Source organism: Callorhinus ursinus, unplaced genomic scaffold (genome assembly GCF_003265705.2).
Source record: "Callorhinus ursinus isolate GAN/ISIS: 27379988/994484 unplaced genomic scaffold, GSC_fseal_2.0 scaffold2, whole genome shotgun sequence".
NCBI classification, from domain to species: Eukaryota; Metazoa; Chordata; class Mammalia; order Carnivora; family Otariidae; genus Callorhinus; species Callorhinus ursinus.
In genome coordinates this window covers 44,040,211-44,054,127 of record NW_027397064.1, presented here as the reverse complement: position 1 = coordinate 44,054,127, position 13,917 = coordinate 44,040,211, and the positions used below count along the sequence as shown (strand labels likewise).

General features: G+C 39.8%; 1 protein-coding gene across 7 annotated transcripts in view; it reads left to right on the top strand.

The window, feature by feature from the left end:
- Positions 1-233: 233 nt before the first annotated feature.
- Positions 234-13,917, top strand: part of GULP1 (GULP PTB domain containing engulfment adaptor 1) — a 248,835-nt gene continuing 235,151 nt past the window's right edge. For 2 of the 7 annotated variants that reach the window (XM_073881411.1, XM_073881415.1), the window contains exon 1: positions 240-636. The gene's annotated coding sequence lies outside the window, so the exon portion shown is untranslated. Of the gene's footprint in view, positions 637-863; positions 989-13,917 lie in introns of those variants that run through there. The other 5 variants (XM_073881435.1, XM_073881423.1, XM_073881427.1 and 2 more) reach the window with 5 other exon arrangements.

Here is a 13,917-nt window from a genome sequence, read left to right as displayed (position 1 = left end):
CAAATAGTCCCCATCTAGGGCTTTAGCGAGGAGGTTCAAAAGGAAACTTGGCGGGGGACGGGGATGGGGGTGGGGGCACTGTGTTTTTGCTTCTGCCCCGGCCAAGCACCGGCTAAGGTAAGGCCTCTCCGTCTACAGTCGGGTTTCTCTCCCATTTCACTCTCTCCCTTAGGTCCCGCCTGCAAACACCAGACAGCCCAGTGGGCCCATAGGAAACGACCGTCAGAGCCTGAAGCAAGTCCGAGAGCTCGCACACAGGCGTCCCGTTTGCAAGTGTCCAAGGAGACCGCCAGAAGTGCACCAGTCGGAGTCTGAGAGTTCCCTTCTGGCCGAGAGGGGGAGCCCGGCGTTCCCAGCCGGGAGCGACCCGGAGTCCCAAGCCTCGAGCCCCAGCCGCCGCCAGTTTTAGCTTCAGCCGGTTAGGAAGAGGAGGGAGGGGGCAGAGAGCGCGAAGAGGGAGGGGACCCGGGCCGAAGGGTCCCGAGTCCAGCACCGTGTTGACGTCGAAAAACTTTCCCTCTCGGCCGCGGAAACGGCGCCCCGGCCGCGTAGGACCGGAGACCGCCCGGCTTCCGAGGACGCGGCAGCTCTCCACGCCCCTGCCCGAAGCCTGACCCGACTGCATCGGTCCGTAAGGTATGCAGAGACCGCGATTTATCTGGGGGTCTTCCCGGGCTGCAAGCCCAGCCTCCCGGTCAGGTAGCGCGCAGTCTCTCTGAAACTGACATCCCGAGAGGAGGCGGGCGGTGGTCAGTGCCCGCCGCGGGTGCCTGGGAAGGAGGGCGCGGGGCTGCGCGTCGCCGCTGCCGCCGGCGGGCAGGTTGCAAAAATTAGGGCAGTGAAAGGCGCCGGGAGTCTTCCAGCCTGAAGGGAGGCGAAGACCTGTTGACGACTGCCATGGCAGTGCTTCAGGGATGACGGGGGAGCCTAACGAGGTCGGGGACGCATCGGGCTCGCGGCTCCGGGATCCTCTTCCTAGCCCTTTGTGGTAACTTTGGGCCGGGTGGCCAGGGCCGGTGGGCGGGAGCTGGCGGGGGGGGGGGGGGGGGGGGGGGGGGAGGCGGTGGATCTGCACCGCTGAGGGTGCGCGGACCCGACGGGACGGAGCCGGCGACTCATCGCCGGGTCACTAACGAGGCGACCCAGCCCCGAAACTTCTTACAGCGTTAACCTCCCTTTTGTTGGCTCCAGGAGAGAGTGTGGGCATGGGGGCGGGGAGGCGCGAAGCTCTTAGGCCGGCTCCGGATTCTTTAAAGCCAGCGCTGGGAGGGCCCCAACTCAGGGGCGGCGTCCGCACCGTTAACCTTTGGCTGGGCGGGTCAAGTAGTTCCTTGTGGCCGGCGCTACGTTAGGAGGAGAGCGCGGCGCGGCGTGGTGAGGAGACCCTGGGGTCTCGATCGCGCCGCCAGGCTCGCTCGCCCGGGTCCACCTCCTCGTGGGCTGGCTCACTACACCGAGCAGAACCCGGCGCTCGGATCTTCCCTGTGGCTCCTGGGGCGCCGCGCCGACTTCCCTGTGTGCGGGAGGGAACTCTGGGCAGGCTGGTTTTCTTGGAATGTGTTTACGATGTTGAATGGGACTTGAACAGGAAGCCGGACGCTGCAGTTGGAACTAGCGTGCCGGGATAGAGTAAGGAAGGCGTAGCTGATGTTGGACTTGGAGAGTCCGGTTAGCATGTTGGGCAAGCCCCTCGTAGGTGCAGGATGTCAGTGAAAGTACCCCTTCGTGGGTCCCAACAGTTTTTCTCATTTGAGCTCGCTTTACCTTCACGTGCAATCAGGCATTTTACATGTACGATTTCAGTCTGCAAGTTTGATGAGGTATAATGCAATCCATTAGGAAGTATTTAATTGAGTTCACTTTCGGACCTGCTTTTTAGAAAAGAAATGTTGCATCAACACAAGAATAAAAGTTTCTGGGGAGTGTTCTGGTTACGGTTTCTCTTGTTAATTTCTAGGAGTGGTAGACCACAATACTGATGATTTTGTATCTGTGATACCAAATGGATGATAAAGTGCTAAAGGAGGGCGGTATTGAGAGTGAATGTTAGGGGGTAGGGAAGTCTGAGAGGAATTGGAATATTTTCAGATTTGCAAATCGCCCCCTTTCTCTGCCAGTCTTTCCCTCCTTCCCCCACATAAACAAGTAGCCTTGCTAGAAAACCCACCAATTGGGAGAGTGCAGTCGCTGGCGACTCCAAGCCTTGCTGGAAACAGCAGACAGGCGAAGGTACTGGCCCATTGCATAATTAAAAGGTCTCCTTGAGCTGTCCAGGAGTGTTTTCCAAGTTTTTACGACTGACAAGGAAAGAAGAGAGGAACCTGGCCGGCAGCCAAACCAGACTGGGCTCAGTAGCCAGGCATGAAAGAGACTGGGGAACTTGCAGGGGATAATTGGAAAGGAGCTGTTGGGTACTTGGGTTTAAACAAGGGGTTTCTTTTGCAATGAGAATTTTTAGGTGACTAAGATCAGTCTTCTTGGCAAAAAAAAATAAACTAAGCAGAGAGTGCAGTCGGATGTGACAAAGGGGAGAGTGAAAGAAGTGCTCTAGAAGGGATGTCTGACCCTCAATCTGTGTTGCAGTGGAATTCCTGGGGGCCTGATGCTGCTTGTGCTGATCATACTTCTTCATGTTCACATTTTGTTGCCATTTGTCTTCTCAGCTTGGACTAGGCTTGCTGCAGCTTCAATCCCTTGACCTTGTCCTTCCTTGTTTTCATAGCCAGTAAGAATCCAAGGCTTGGGCTTTGAGCAGATGGTTTTCCACCTAAATTGAATAATTCAATTAGGTGTTCTCAAATGGCCCAGATTTGGGTCATGGAGTTAAAGTGGAAAACGTGTTTAGCATGTCTTCCTTGTGTTTGTCAAAAGTGACCACCATAAATGGATCTTGCCCTTTCTCTTGAAGGCGTAGAAGTTGGGGTGATCTCACAATTTCACACAGTATTCGCCCAATTCTTAAGGCCCTGCTGCTCCCAAGTTCCAGATTAGCCAGGCAATTCAGATCCTTCTTTTATGTGTTAAATTTGTGTCCCCATCCTTCCTTCCTTCATTCCCTTCTTTCTTTCCTTACTTCCTTTACAGGGAGGTTGGTTTGCTGTTGTGAGTTTGGGGGTTGAATGGTACAAAACGCTAATATGGATTGTATTTCCACTGAATTGGTGGGTTTGAGATTGTGACTATCAGTCTGCCCTCTGAGACTGACTTTATGAATCACTCTTGGCAAAGTGTTTTCCCTGTGATTTCAGTTTTTCCACTTGCAAAGTAAAGAAACTTTACATAATTACAAGTTTACTGTGAGCATTAAAGAGATGAAATTATGTTAATAGGTTTTTAGAAATATGAAGTCATAGAGTTTCTTACTCAGTTGATTCAATTGAGATTATAGGGGTAAAAGAATAATATTTATATTTAGTATACACATATTATAGTGACATATCTATTTAATATAAAATAATTACTAAATCATAGCTTTAGTTTAATCAAATTTTAATATTAGAGAATATTGGGTGAGATTTTGTTATGGTTAAAGCTGAGTCATTCTCAGAAAAATACAATCAGCAAATTATTTTTCTTTTGGTTTATATTTATAATCAGGACCAGTTAGTTTTTAAGTCCAGCTCAATTTTGCCTTTATGAGAAGTTACCAGATATGTTTGCAAAATTTGGCTCCCTTCTTGGAAATAACATTTGAGGGACTAAAATTACATTTATGGTGTACATCTTTTCCCAAAGGCCACAACAGTTTCCTTTTAAGAGTTTAGAGAGTAGATTTAGGAGCCTTTCCTTAATTGATTCAACCAATATTTGTTGCATATTTTTTATGTGCAAGGCAATAGCAGGCTTGGATTCAAATCCTAGCTCTGAACTTCTTAATTTTGTTTGTTATTTTACTTTTACCAACATTTTACCAACATATAATTTATTGTCCATTTGCTATCTATAACGTATGAACTTGTTTCACACATGATAATTGTGAATATTTCACTTTTAGTTTGACATGCCAATTGGCAAAATAAACTACCTGTTATAGATTAATGTACTGTATTGTATGCATGGATGTTTATTTTTCAGGTGAACAGGTCAACGTATTAGAGAAAGAAAGTAATAAGTATGGATAAATTGTTTAAGTAATTAAATCTTTGGTGAAATACTTCATTGTAACTTATTTTTATTTAAAAATTTTTTTAAAGATCTTTTTTTTTTTTTTTAAAGATTTTATTTATTTATTTGGCAGAGAGAGATACAGCGAGAGAGGGAACACAAGCAGGGGGAGTGGGAGAGGGAGAAGCAGGCTTCCCGCGGAGCAGGGAGCCCAGTGCGGGGCTCGATCCCAGGACCCTGGGATCATGACCTGAGCCGAAGCCAGATGCTTAACGACTGAGCCACTCAGGCGCCCCTAAAGATCTTATTTATTTATTTTATTTGAGAGAGAGAGCATGTGCAGGTGTGCATACATCGGGGGGAGGGGCAGAGGGAGAGGGAGAGAGAGAGAATCTTAAGCAGACTCCACACTGAACATGGAGCTCCATCTCACACCCTGAAATCATGACCTGAGCCAAAACCAGGAGTCTGAGGCTGAGTCACCCAGGCGCCCCGTTAGACTATCTTATTTATAGTGAATGTATAAAAAGTAGGAGTATAAGGGTGATAATAGTTGAATTTATAGTTATAGTAACAAAATAGGCACGCTTTTTGAGTAATCAAAGGACAAGTGAAGGCTCAAGGATATATTAGGGTAGTAGTTTTAATGTAAAATATCCAGTTTTGCTTTTGAATTTAAAAATCTGGAAAATCTTTAATCTCCATTGATGAACATTAGATAATTTTTATTTAAATTTCACTTAGAGCATTTTGTTCGTGATTCATGCTATAAAATCGCAGTTTGTTTTCTAAAACCTCTAAAAGACAAAAAAAAAAGTTATTTTATTTGAACGTAATAATAAAATCAAAAGTAGTTACTACAGGAGTCAGCCATATGGTTACGTGAGCCCTTGTCCCTAAACGTATCAGAGGCTGCTGGCTCTAATGGTGCTTGCCTTAACACATTTGGAGATCAGGAAACTTCAGCTTGTTCCTATGGCAGCTTAAATATGTTCAGATTAGAAGAGGGAAAATGGTGTAAATTTTGAGCAGAGAAATCTCTTTGCTTTCAAGCAGTGGAGATAGGAAATTGAAATCAGGCCTTTATTTTAAAGATAATGGCTAACAGTCATTGTTCCAGTCATTGTTTTAGGCTTAGAAGGTGCTTAAAACTGTTTTTAGGCTCTGTTATTTGCTAGTTTTGTATTTGTTTTATACGAAGAAAATGTTTTCAGCCACTCTAGTGATACTTACAGTTCATGAATATTTTCACCAGAAGACAGTTAATTGACACAGGTATAAATGCCAATTTTCTGCTTTCATTGAAATGGTATAGTTACGGTAAATTTGGAATCCATTTCATCTTTCGATATTGTGTACTTAAGGATAGTGTTGGAAAGGCAGGTCACAGAGTATGAATGAATGAATTTATGTAACAATTGTGGTTCAAAGATTTAATATGATTTTTTTAGTTTTGAATAACACTATATATTTTCTAGGGTACACCTCAGAGAGCATACTTTAGATACTAATAGCTGCTTTTATTTCATGTTTGTTTTTTGCTATTAACATTATATAAATATATCTACATATTGTTTTCATCATATACCTTCTGAAGAGGAAGTTCAGAATATATCCTGGAAATTTCCAAGACTTAGGTGACTAATGACTCTCTCTCTGTGTATATATAGATTTATCTCTATACAGTATTTATATCTCTATAAAGTATTTATATGGACATATAATTATGATATACATCTGTTCTTTGATGTTTCTCTATTTGTTCTAGGTATATTTTTATAGGGAAAAGTAACTTCAACTAATTGATATTTCTTTTAGGATTATCAGATGTTACAGTTGACTTGTTTCCTGAAACTTCAACCACAAGTCCTCTAAGAATTTCAGGGAACTTCATAAACTGTACCAGTGTTACCAACAAAGAGCAGGTTGAATGATTGGGTGCAGTCTTTAGTCCACTCTCTGTAGAAATGATGATAGTTATTTAAATGGCTGAAACCAGCTTGTTGAGAAGTTTGGTAGAAGAAACGATAGAGCATAAATAACCTAACTGAATCATTAAGGATTTGGCTGTATAACATTGTCACATGGTTATATAATATTTCATGAAATGATAACAGCTCTCTTTCTCACTTAGTTTCTAAATGAGGTAATATTGATCTTACACAGCACTTTAGCTAAAAAGCAAACAGAACCATCTCTGCTGTGGTAGTAGATCTCCAAATTTGAAGTAATTAAAATTTAATATAAGAGAATGAACTTGATTTTAGCCTCTCGATTTCTCTTATAGCTGTTTACAGCCATTAAGAGAGGCCTATATTTTAAAGTAAAATTTTAACAGAAATAGGTTAATTTACCCAGATTTCCACTTGCCTGAGTTAAAACATAGTGTGGTAAGTAATGAAAAGAGTTTTATTTAGGAAGAGTACTTTGTAACATATTTTTAAAGGTCAGCGTGAATGTTACTCTCTGTAATCTATCTAATTTTTGTTTGTCTTTTTGCAACTCCCTAGTAAATACTCCCTAGCAAATTTGGTTGATGGTGGAACTCTCCTAATACCTCCTTGAGGATGTGCACTATTATAATCGTAAACATGTCCTCCAACATAAATACTGATGATCATTGCTGGTAGCAAAAATACAAAATTTGGCTTATTGTAAAGAACAGTTGTATAACTGAATTTCTAAGTGATTTAACTCTATGCTGCATTTAGTAATTAATTATAATTACTCAGAGGACACTGCTTTTGAAGTGAAGTCTTGCAAAACACAGTTTGAAAGAATTGTTAAGGAGTCATTTGAGTAAATGAGTTGTATTTGAAATTATCTAATGACATCTGAAACGGTAAAAGTCTATTTCAGATCTACAAAGTAGCATTTCTTTATAAGAGTGATATTGTTTTGAAATTTTGTGAATTGTTATTTCTGTTTTAATGCATCATTGTGCCTCATGTATAGGAGAAAGGCTTTTAAAATTCTTAGTGGCAACCTGGTAAGAACTATCATGTTGCCAATATGGTCTTTAATCCTTTTTGAAGGAAGAACCACCACTAAGTTTACAATATCTGAATTGTCGTAAGCTTCATTGCTTAGATTAAGTGGACTAGGAAATTTATGACCAGCTTGGAAAAAGGAAATTTCTAGAGGGGTGCAGAGAAGGCTTTAAAGAACAGTTTTGTGACTTGGTATAATAAATGTTTCTTTGGGACTTCCTTATTCAATGAGACACTGATTTTCTTTTAAGTTGTCATAAAAATTTGAAACCTTTTTAGCCCCCTCTTCTCATTCTGGAGAATGTAACTTTGTGAGTTGACAAATAAAGGGATTCTGATATGATCCATTTGAATTTCTTTTTAAGATTTTATTTATTTATTTGAGAGACAGAGAAAAAATGAGAGTGGGAAGGAGCAGAGGGAGAGGGAGAAGGCTCCACGCTGAGCAGAGAGCCCAGTGTGGGACTTGATCCCAGGACTCTGAGATCATGACCTGAGCCAAAGGCAGACCTTAACTGACTGAGTCACCCGGGCACCCCGATCCAGTTGAATTTAATAAATATTTATTGAACACCACTTTTAAAAATTTTTTTGTAGTTCTCTCCTAATTTTTAGTAGTGACAGTGATGTATCTCAAACTAACTTAAATAGACTTATATAGAACTTTTTATTTCTCTAAATTCTGTGCTACAGTGCGGGAGGATATTGAAGGAGTAGGAGGTGGAGTTCATCAGCATTAGGTGCAGCAGTCTCTGGAAACAAAGTGTGGAGATGATTGTTGGGCAAAGGATGAAGATGAGTTGCCAGGCAAAGAAGGGGAGGGGCAGGCAATTCAAGACAGACCAAGTGGCAAAGGCAGGAGATATAGGACCCTGTAAGTGGTTTAATAGAGCAACTTGTGGATTTTGGAACTGTAGAGATGTTTTTCCTTTCTGTCTTCATGTTGATGACCTTAATCATTAGTAATTACATATAGAAGTTTAAGAACTTTAACTGGATGAATTATCTTAAAAGTGCTATCTTATTTTTATTTCTTTACTCATCTCTCTAGATCTAACTAACGTGTAATTGGAGTCATAAGTTGCTGAGTATGCTCTCCATTTCACACTCTAGGGTGTCCATGAACTTGGATAGCAAACAACAACATCATTACTCATGAACACCTAACACACACACACACACGCACATGTGCACACACACACATCTTATAGTACCTGTAGTTTTCCAGAAGTTGCAGCTATTTATCATGTCTAATTGCTTTGGCTGCACATATTTTGAAATATTTTTATGTTTATGACTAGTTTGAAATTGGAATAATAATTACATCTGCTTCTAGGGATTATTTTTTCATATGTGGGTATATCTGTAGGCATGTAGCCATATCTTAAATTGTTTTAATATATTTTAATAACTGTATTTTAAGTCTGTTTCTTTTACATAATTTATATTTTACTTTATGCATTTAAAAGCACTTTTTGAGAAGGGGTTCATAAACTTCACTAGACTGCCAAATGGATTTATGGCACAAAACAGATTAAGCACCCCTGGACATCTATACTGATTTTTTCAGAGGTGCCAGTTGGTTTTGCTGTCATTTAATGAGGTTAAGAGAAATTAAAGTTATTTAACTCAGTTTTATGTGTTAGTTTTATGGAGATATTTTAAATATTTTTGAAAGTAAATTTCTAATAAATAGTGCTTATTTTCTAGATTATTTGCTTTATTCACAGAGCATGTGTGCACTTTTTGGTTATCTTGCTTAGTGACAGTTCAACAAAGAAGGATTTATATTTCATTTCAGAACATGTAAATTTAAAAAACAGATTTATCTTTTTCACTTTATAGCCTTAACTATATTTGGAACGGTTATGATTTAGCTGGGAATTTTGCCTTGTGGTGCTGGTTTATTTTTCATATATAAATGTTTTGTCTCCTCCACTACACTTTAAGTTCCAAGAGAGAATAGGTATGTTTTATAAGAGAGAATAGATATATGGAGCACATGGGTGGCTCAGTCAGTTAAGTGGCTGCCTTAGGCTCAGGTCATGATCCTGGGGTCCTGAGATCTAGCCCCGTGTCAGGCTCCCGGCCCAGCAGAGTCTGCTTCTTTCTTCCCCTCTGCCATTCCCCCTGCTTGTGCTCTCTGGCTCTTTCTATTTCTCTGTCAAATAAATAAATAAAATCTTTAAAAAGAGAGAGAGAATAGATATGTTAAACAGTTCTTTGTATCTTCTAGTTGGTAACAACTATGCCAGTATTAGCAGTTTCCTGTGAATACTAAGGAAAAAATTATTTATGTATATATAGAAGTGATTTTTTTTCTACTTATCACTGAGTTACTTAACATATATTTGGTTATATGATGTGTATTATTCTTGACCACTTTGGTGAAAAATTTAAATGTATGCCAGTAATTCTTGGAAAATAAGTATGTAGAATACATAAAAGTATAGCAAGCTCCTGTGTTATGAAGGGGAACTATAATTGAAGCATATATGATATAATTTATTATACTATATTTCCTTTCTTCTTGCTTGGCTTAACATTTCTCTGAGATACCTCCATTTATAAAATTAGTCTCTTGTATTGATACTTATTTGAAACTGATGACTCAATTTTTTTTAAATAAATGACAAAAGCAGTCTCTTGAAACTTATTAATTTGATATAATTACTATATAGAGCTTCACATTCATAAGTCAGTCCAATTTTAGTAGGTGTAGATCACCTTAAAATTCAAGGGGTGGCTGCAATGGAATTGTTTTGTATTTGAAAACTGACAGTAACTTCAAGATCACAGTGAGAGTTGACTTTCTTTCAGTCTATTCCTTGTTTTTGGCTCCACTTTGTGTCTTCTCTAATGGTAAGCACGAAGTTATCATTGTCACGTCTTTACGTCACTCCCGTGTTGGGATCTTCAGCTTCTGTTGGAATGACACTGATTAGTTTAAGCCATGTGTGATCCTTTACTTGACGTTAAGTCTTTCCATTTCCTTCACATTGATTCATGAGCATATTTTCACTTCTGAGAATCCTATCCCCTTCCTTCTTGTGGCAGACGCTATTGATTGGTCACTCAAATAATTTACTTATTCCGTTTTGTTCATAGAACTCTGGTGTTAATTCAGATGTCCATTCTATCCCACATGACTCCAGGGAAGGCAGTTCATTCCTAAAAATGTGAATTTTCAATTAGCCTAAGTTACTCATGGTGGCTTCTGTTCCCTTTGTTTGTGATTCATTATTGAGGGGACCTTTTTTCCTTATCCCAGTCATATGAAATAACAGGACTGGAGAGAAGTGCCTTTACACTTAGCAAGGGGAAATTGGATGAGAAGGCATGTGCCAGCTCTTGATATTGGTTCTTTCTGGAATAGATGTTTGAAATTACCACAGGGGGGGTCGTCCTTTGTCCACTAAGGCAGTCTAGCTTGAGGGCAAAACAAATGCATCAATGATAACAGGAAAAAAATGTAAAGAATGTGGGTGTTTGATGGCATTGTTGGGTCCATAAATCAACCTACCCTATTTCTGGATTTACTATTGTGTGAAATAATGAAGTTCTTAATTTTTCAATGAATTTGAACTAGAATTTTCAGTTACTCGAAAGAGAAAGTATCTTAATTAGAACAGTTATTAAGTGGTATCTTAATTTGAAATAAACATTTCAGAAGTAATAATTTAGGTTGTTAAAGAATGTGTAGACCACTTGTATTTTGTAAACATTGGATATGATTATTGCTATTACCCTATAAAAATGTTTTATTACTGAAATCACCAAATGTTGCCTTTAATATAGTTAATAGATTAATCATCTTAAGTAAATTTATTCCGAGATGAGAAAATTCTATATATATCTCAGAAATACATTATTCAACAAAATAAATTTGAAATAGAAACTTGCAGTCCAGTCATTTCATAACATTACACCACTTAAATTATTTGATTGGTGGCTTTAGTACATTGGAAACATTAAATGTACATTAAGAATTATTGAAGGAATCTCAGCACCTCATCTGAATAATTTAAAGCTTGGAGTCATGTTAAAACTAACTAAATATAAAAAAAAATAAAGTTGATAGGAGTAAAATTACAGAAAATTGTGAAGTGCAGATCCATTCACAGAGGTATAAAAAAATGTAGACATGTAATACACTTTTAAGTAGGAACTAGTATTATAAAACTCTAGTTCACTGACACCATTAGCAATTTAATTATTTTCTGCCACCATGTTCTTGAGTTAGTTTTTTTGATGATTTAACATTATGCATATTGGTTTTTGTAATGTGCTGTATCAAGGTATGGAGATATATCTGAGTCTTTGCCCTTTTGCTTTAAAAGATGGTAGGAAATACCCGAAGCTGAGAATTGACAAAACCATAGTGTAATAAATTTTAGAGTACTAATGCTCCCCATAGCAAAAATGACTGTTAATCGGGTTTTCTGGAAGATAGGAGTCTCGACGCTGGGAGACTCCAAACCTAGGGCTTCCTGAGTGTGGGGCTGAGATCTCTTTTCCGCCATTCATGACATGGAGACACGCTTTCCTGGGCCCTGTTCCTAAAGCCACAGGAGGCGCCTGCCCAGCGAGGAGCCAAAGTGACCTCTACTCCAGATTTTATCCATTCATCTGAGAGAGAGAGGAGAGTGCACGAGCGGGAGGCAGAGGCAGAGGGAGAAGCAGGCCTCCCGCTGAGCAGGGAGCCGGATGCAGAGCTCCATCCCAGGACCCCGGGACCATGACCGGAGCCGAAGGCAGACGTCTAACCAACTGAGCCACCCAGGTTTCACTCCAGCATCTGGGTGTTGGTCGGAAAGCTTCCTGTCACTAAATGTTTGTGCAAAAGAAAATGTCCATTGACCACGGAGTGTTGTAGAGGGATTCCTTCCCTGCAGAGGGAGTGACTTGTTGACTCATTTTGTAATTTCATATTTTACCACAACAATGATTTTGCCATTGAAGTGCTGCAGTTTATTCTCAGATTTTGTATTTATGTAATTCTAAAGAAAAGAATGTAAAATAAATACTCGATAGATTAAAAAAAAAAATGATTAACCAGCCAGTGGTTTAAGCAGGAACTGGAGGCAGGCAAAACCAGGAATAATCTTAACAGTGTCAGAGAAAAAACGAGTGTCACAATGGACAGTTTAGTTTGGGTGAGGGGGTGTGAGAAACAGAAAGCTAAATGTTGTGCAGACAGTGCAGGTGAAGAAGAGCAGTTGGTGAAACTGCAGGTGGAAATGTTTCATTTGTTGAAAGCCTGCAGTAAAGCAGAGTGGCAGTTGGGTCATTGGTTCAAGAAAGAACAGGCTATTGTATTAGAACCCTCACAATGTGACTGTTGAAGTCATGGAGAAAGCATTGGGTTGGAGAGAAACAGCCAGCCAGTAACTTGAATACTAAAGGAAAATAAAAGAGACCTCAGAAGAATAGTTACTGATGGAGATGTCTAAAGCAACAAGACCTACATTACTGTGATTGAGACATGTATATTAGTTTTTTGCATAAATATGCAGTAAACATGCTTGAGATGCTTCCTGTATGAGATCATGACCTTCATTCAAAGCTAGGCCAGAGAGACCAGATCCTGCAAAGTGCTGCAATTCTCAGAGGATTCTTGTTCTTATAGAAGCTGTTGTTCAGGGCTTGTCCTGGGGGGCATCCCTTTGCCCTTAGGGAATAGGAGTGCCCTCTGGCCTTTTCCTGGCTGAAAAGGGAACCACATTCTTGTGTCTCTTTGAATGTGAATAAATGATTCTTGGTATGGCAGTGAATATAAAGGGACTCTGCGTATTTACTTGGGGAATTTTGGTAGAAAATATAACTTGGTTTACAGCAGATGTAAAATGAAGAAGAGGGTAAGTATCCAGATAATTCAGATTCCAACTTCCATTTGTAAAATAATCAGATAAGTGAAAATAGTTTTCCACCCCTTAAATTGTCTCTGTCTAGTAGGATCTTTGTGGAACCTGCATTCTTTTCTTAACCTATTAATTATACCTATGAGTCCACACCAAAAGTGATTTTTTTTTAATAAAGAGAAATGATAAGAATATGATAGAGCTCAGGGTATGCTACTTCAAAATATGGCACCTTGACATTGAATAGTTCAAGCCGAAGGAATTTGAGAAGTGGCATGTGAAGGATTTTCTGACCTTCCTCTGAAGCAGGTTTCTCTGTATTCTAGGAGGAAAGAATATCCTTATCTCTGAAAGCAAAGGGACACTGGGAGGAATCTGAATGATCTTGCTAAGTTTCCTGCAGTTTACTGTATATATACTTAGCTCATAATCTTTCTTCTATCATATCTTTCCAAGAGTGTAACTCTTCTTCAAACCTAGCATAAAAACAGTCAGGTTTAACCATTTCTTCAGGTCTTCATCTTCTTAAGAAGGTCCCATGTCATGCAAAACTATATTAAATAGAGTTTATATGTTTTTCTCTTATAAATTTCTCGTTTGTCACAGAGAGTTCCAGTCAAGAGCTTAGAAAGTAAAGGAAAACGATATTTCTCCTCCTCTACCAATAGCATTTATAGAGTGCTAACTATGTCCTAAGCATTATGCTATGTTTTTTATAATTTATAAGTGATTATGAAACTTGTCTGAGGTTCCATAGCTGGCACACAGGGGACCAGGGAACATAGTTGAATGGGAAGTAATGTATCTGAATTACCATACTAGCTGAGGGAGTGTGCAGTTGATGAGCAAGGCATCCTGGAGGATTAGGCCAGCCTTGGTAGTTCTCTTCACTAGTGTGAGTATGATGCCTTTAAGTACCCTGACTGCCTAGACACCTGGCTGAGGCTTGATTCCCCCCATTT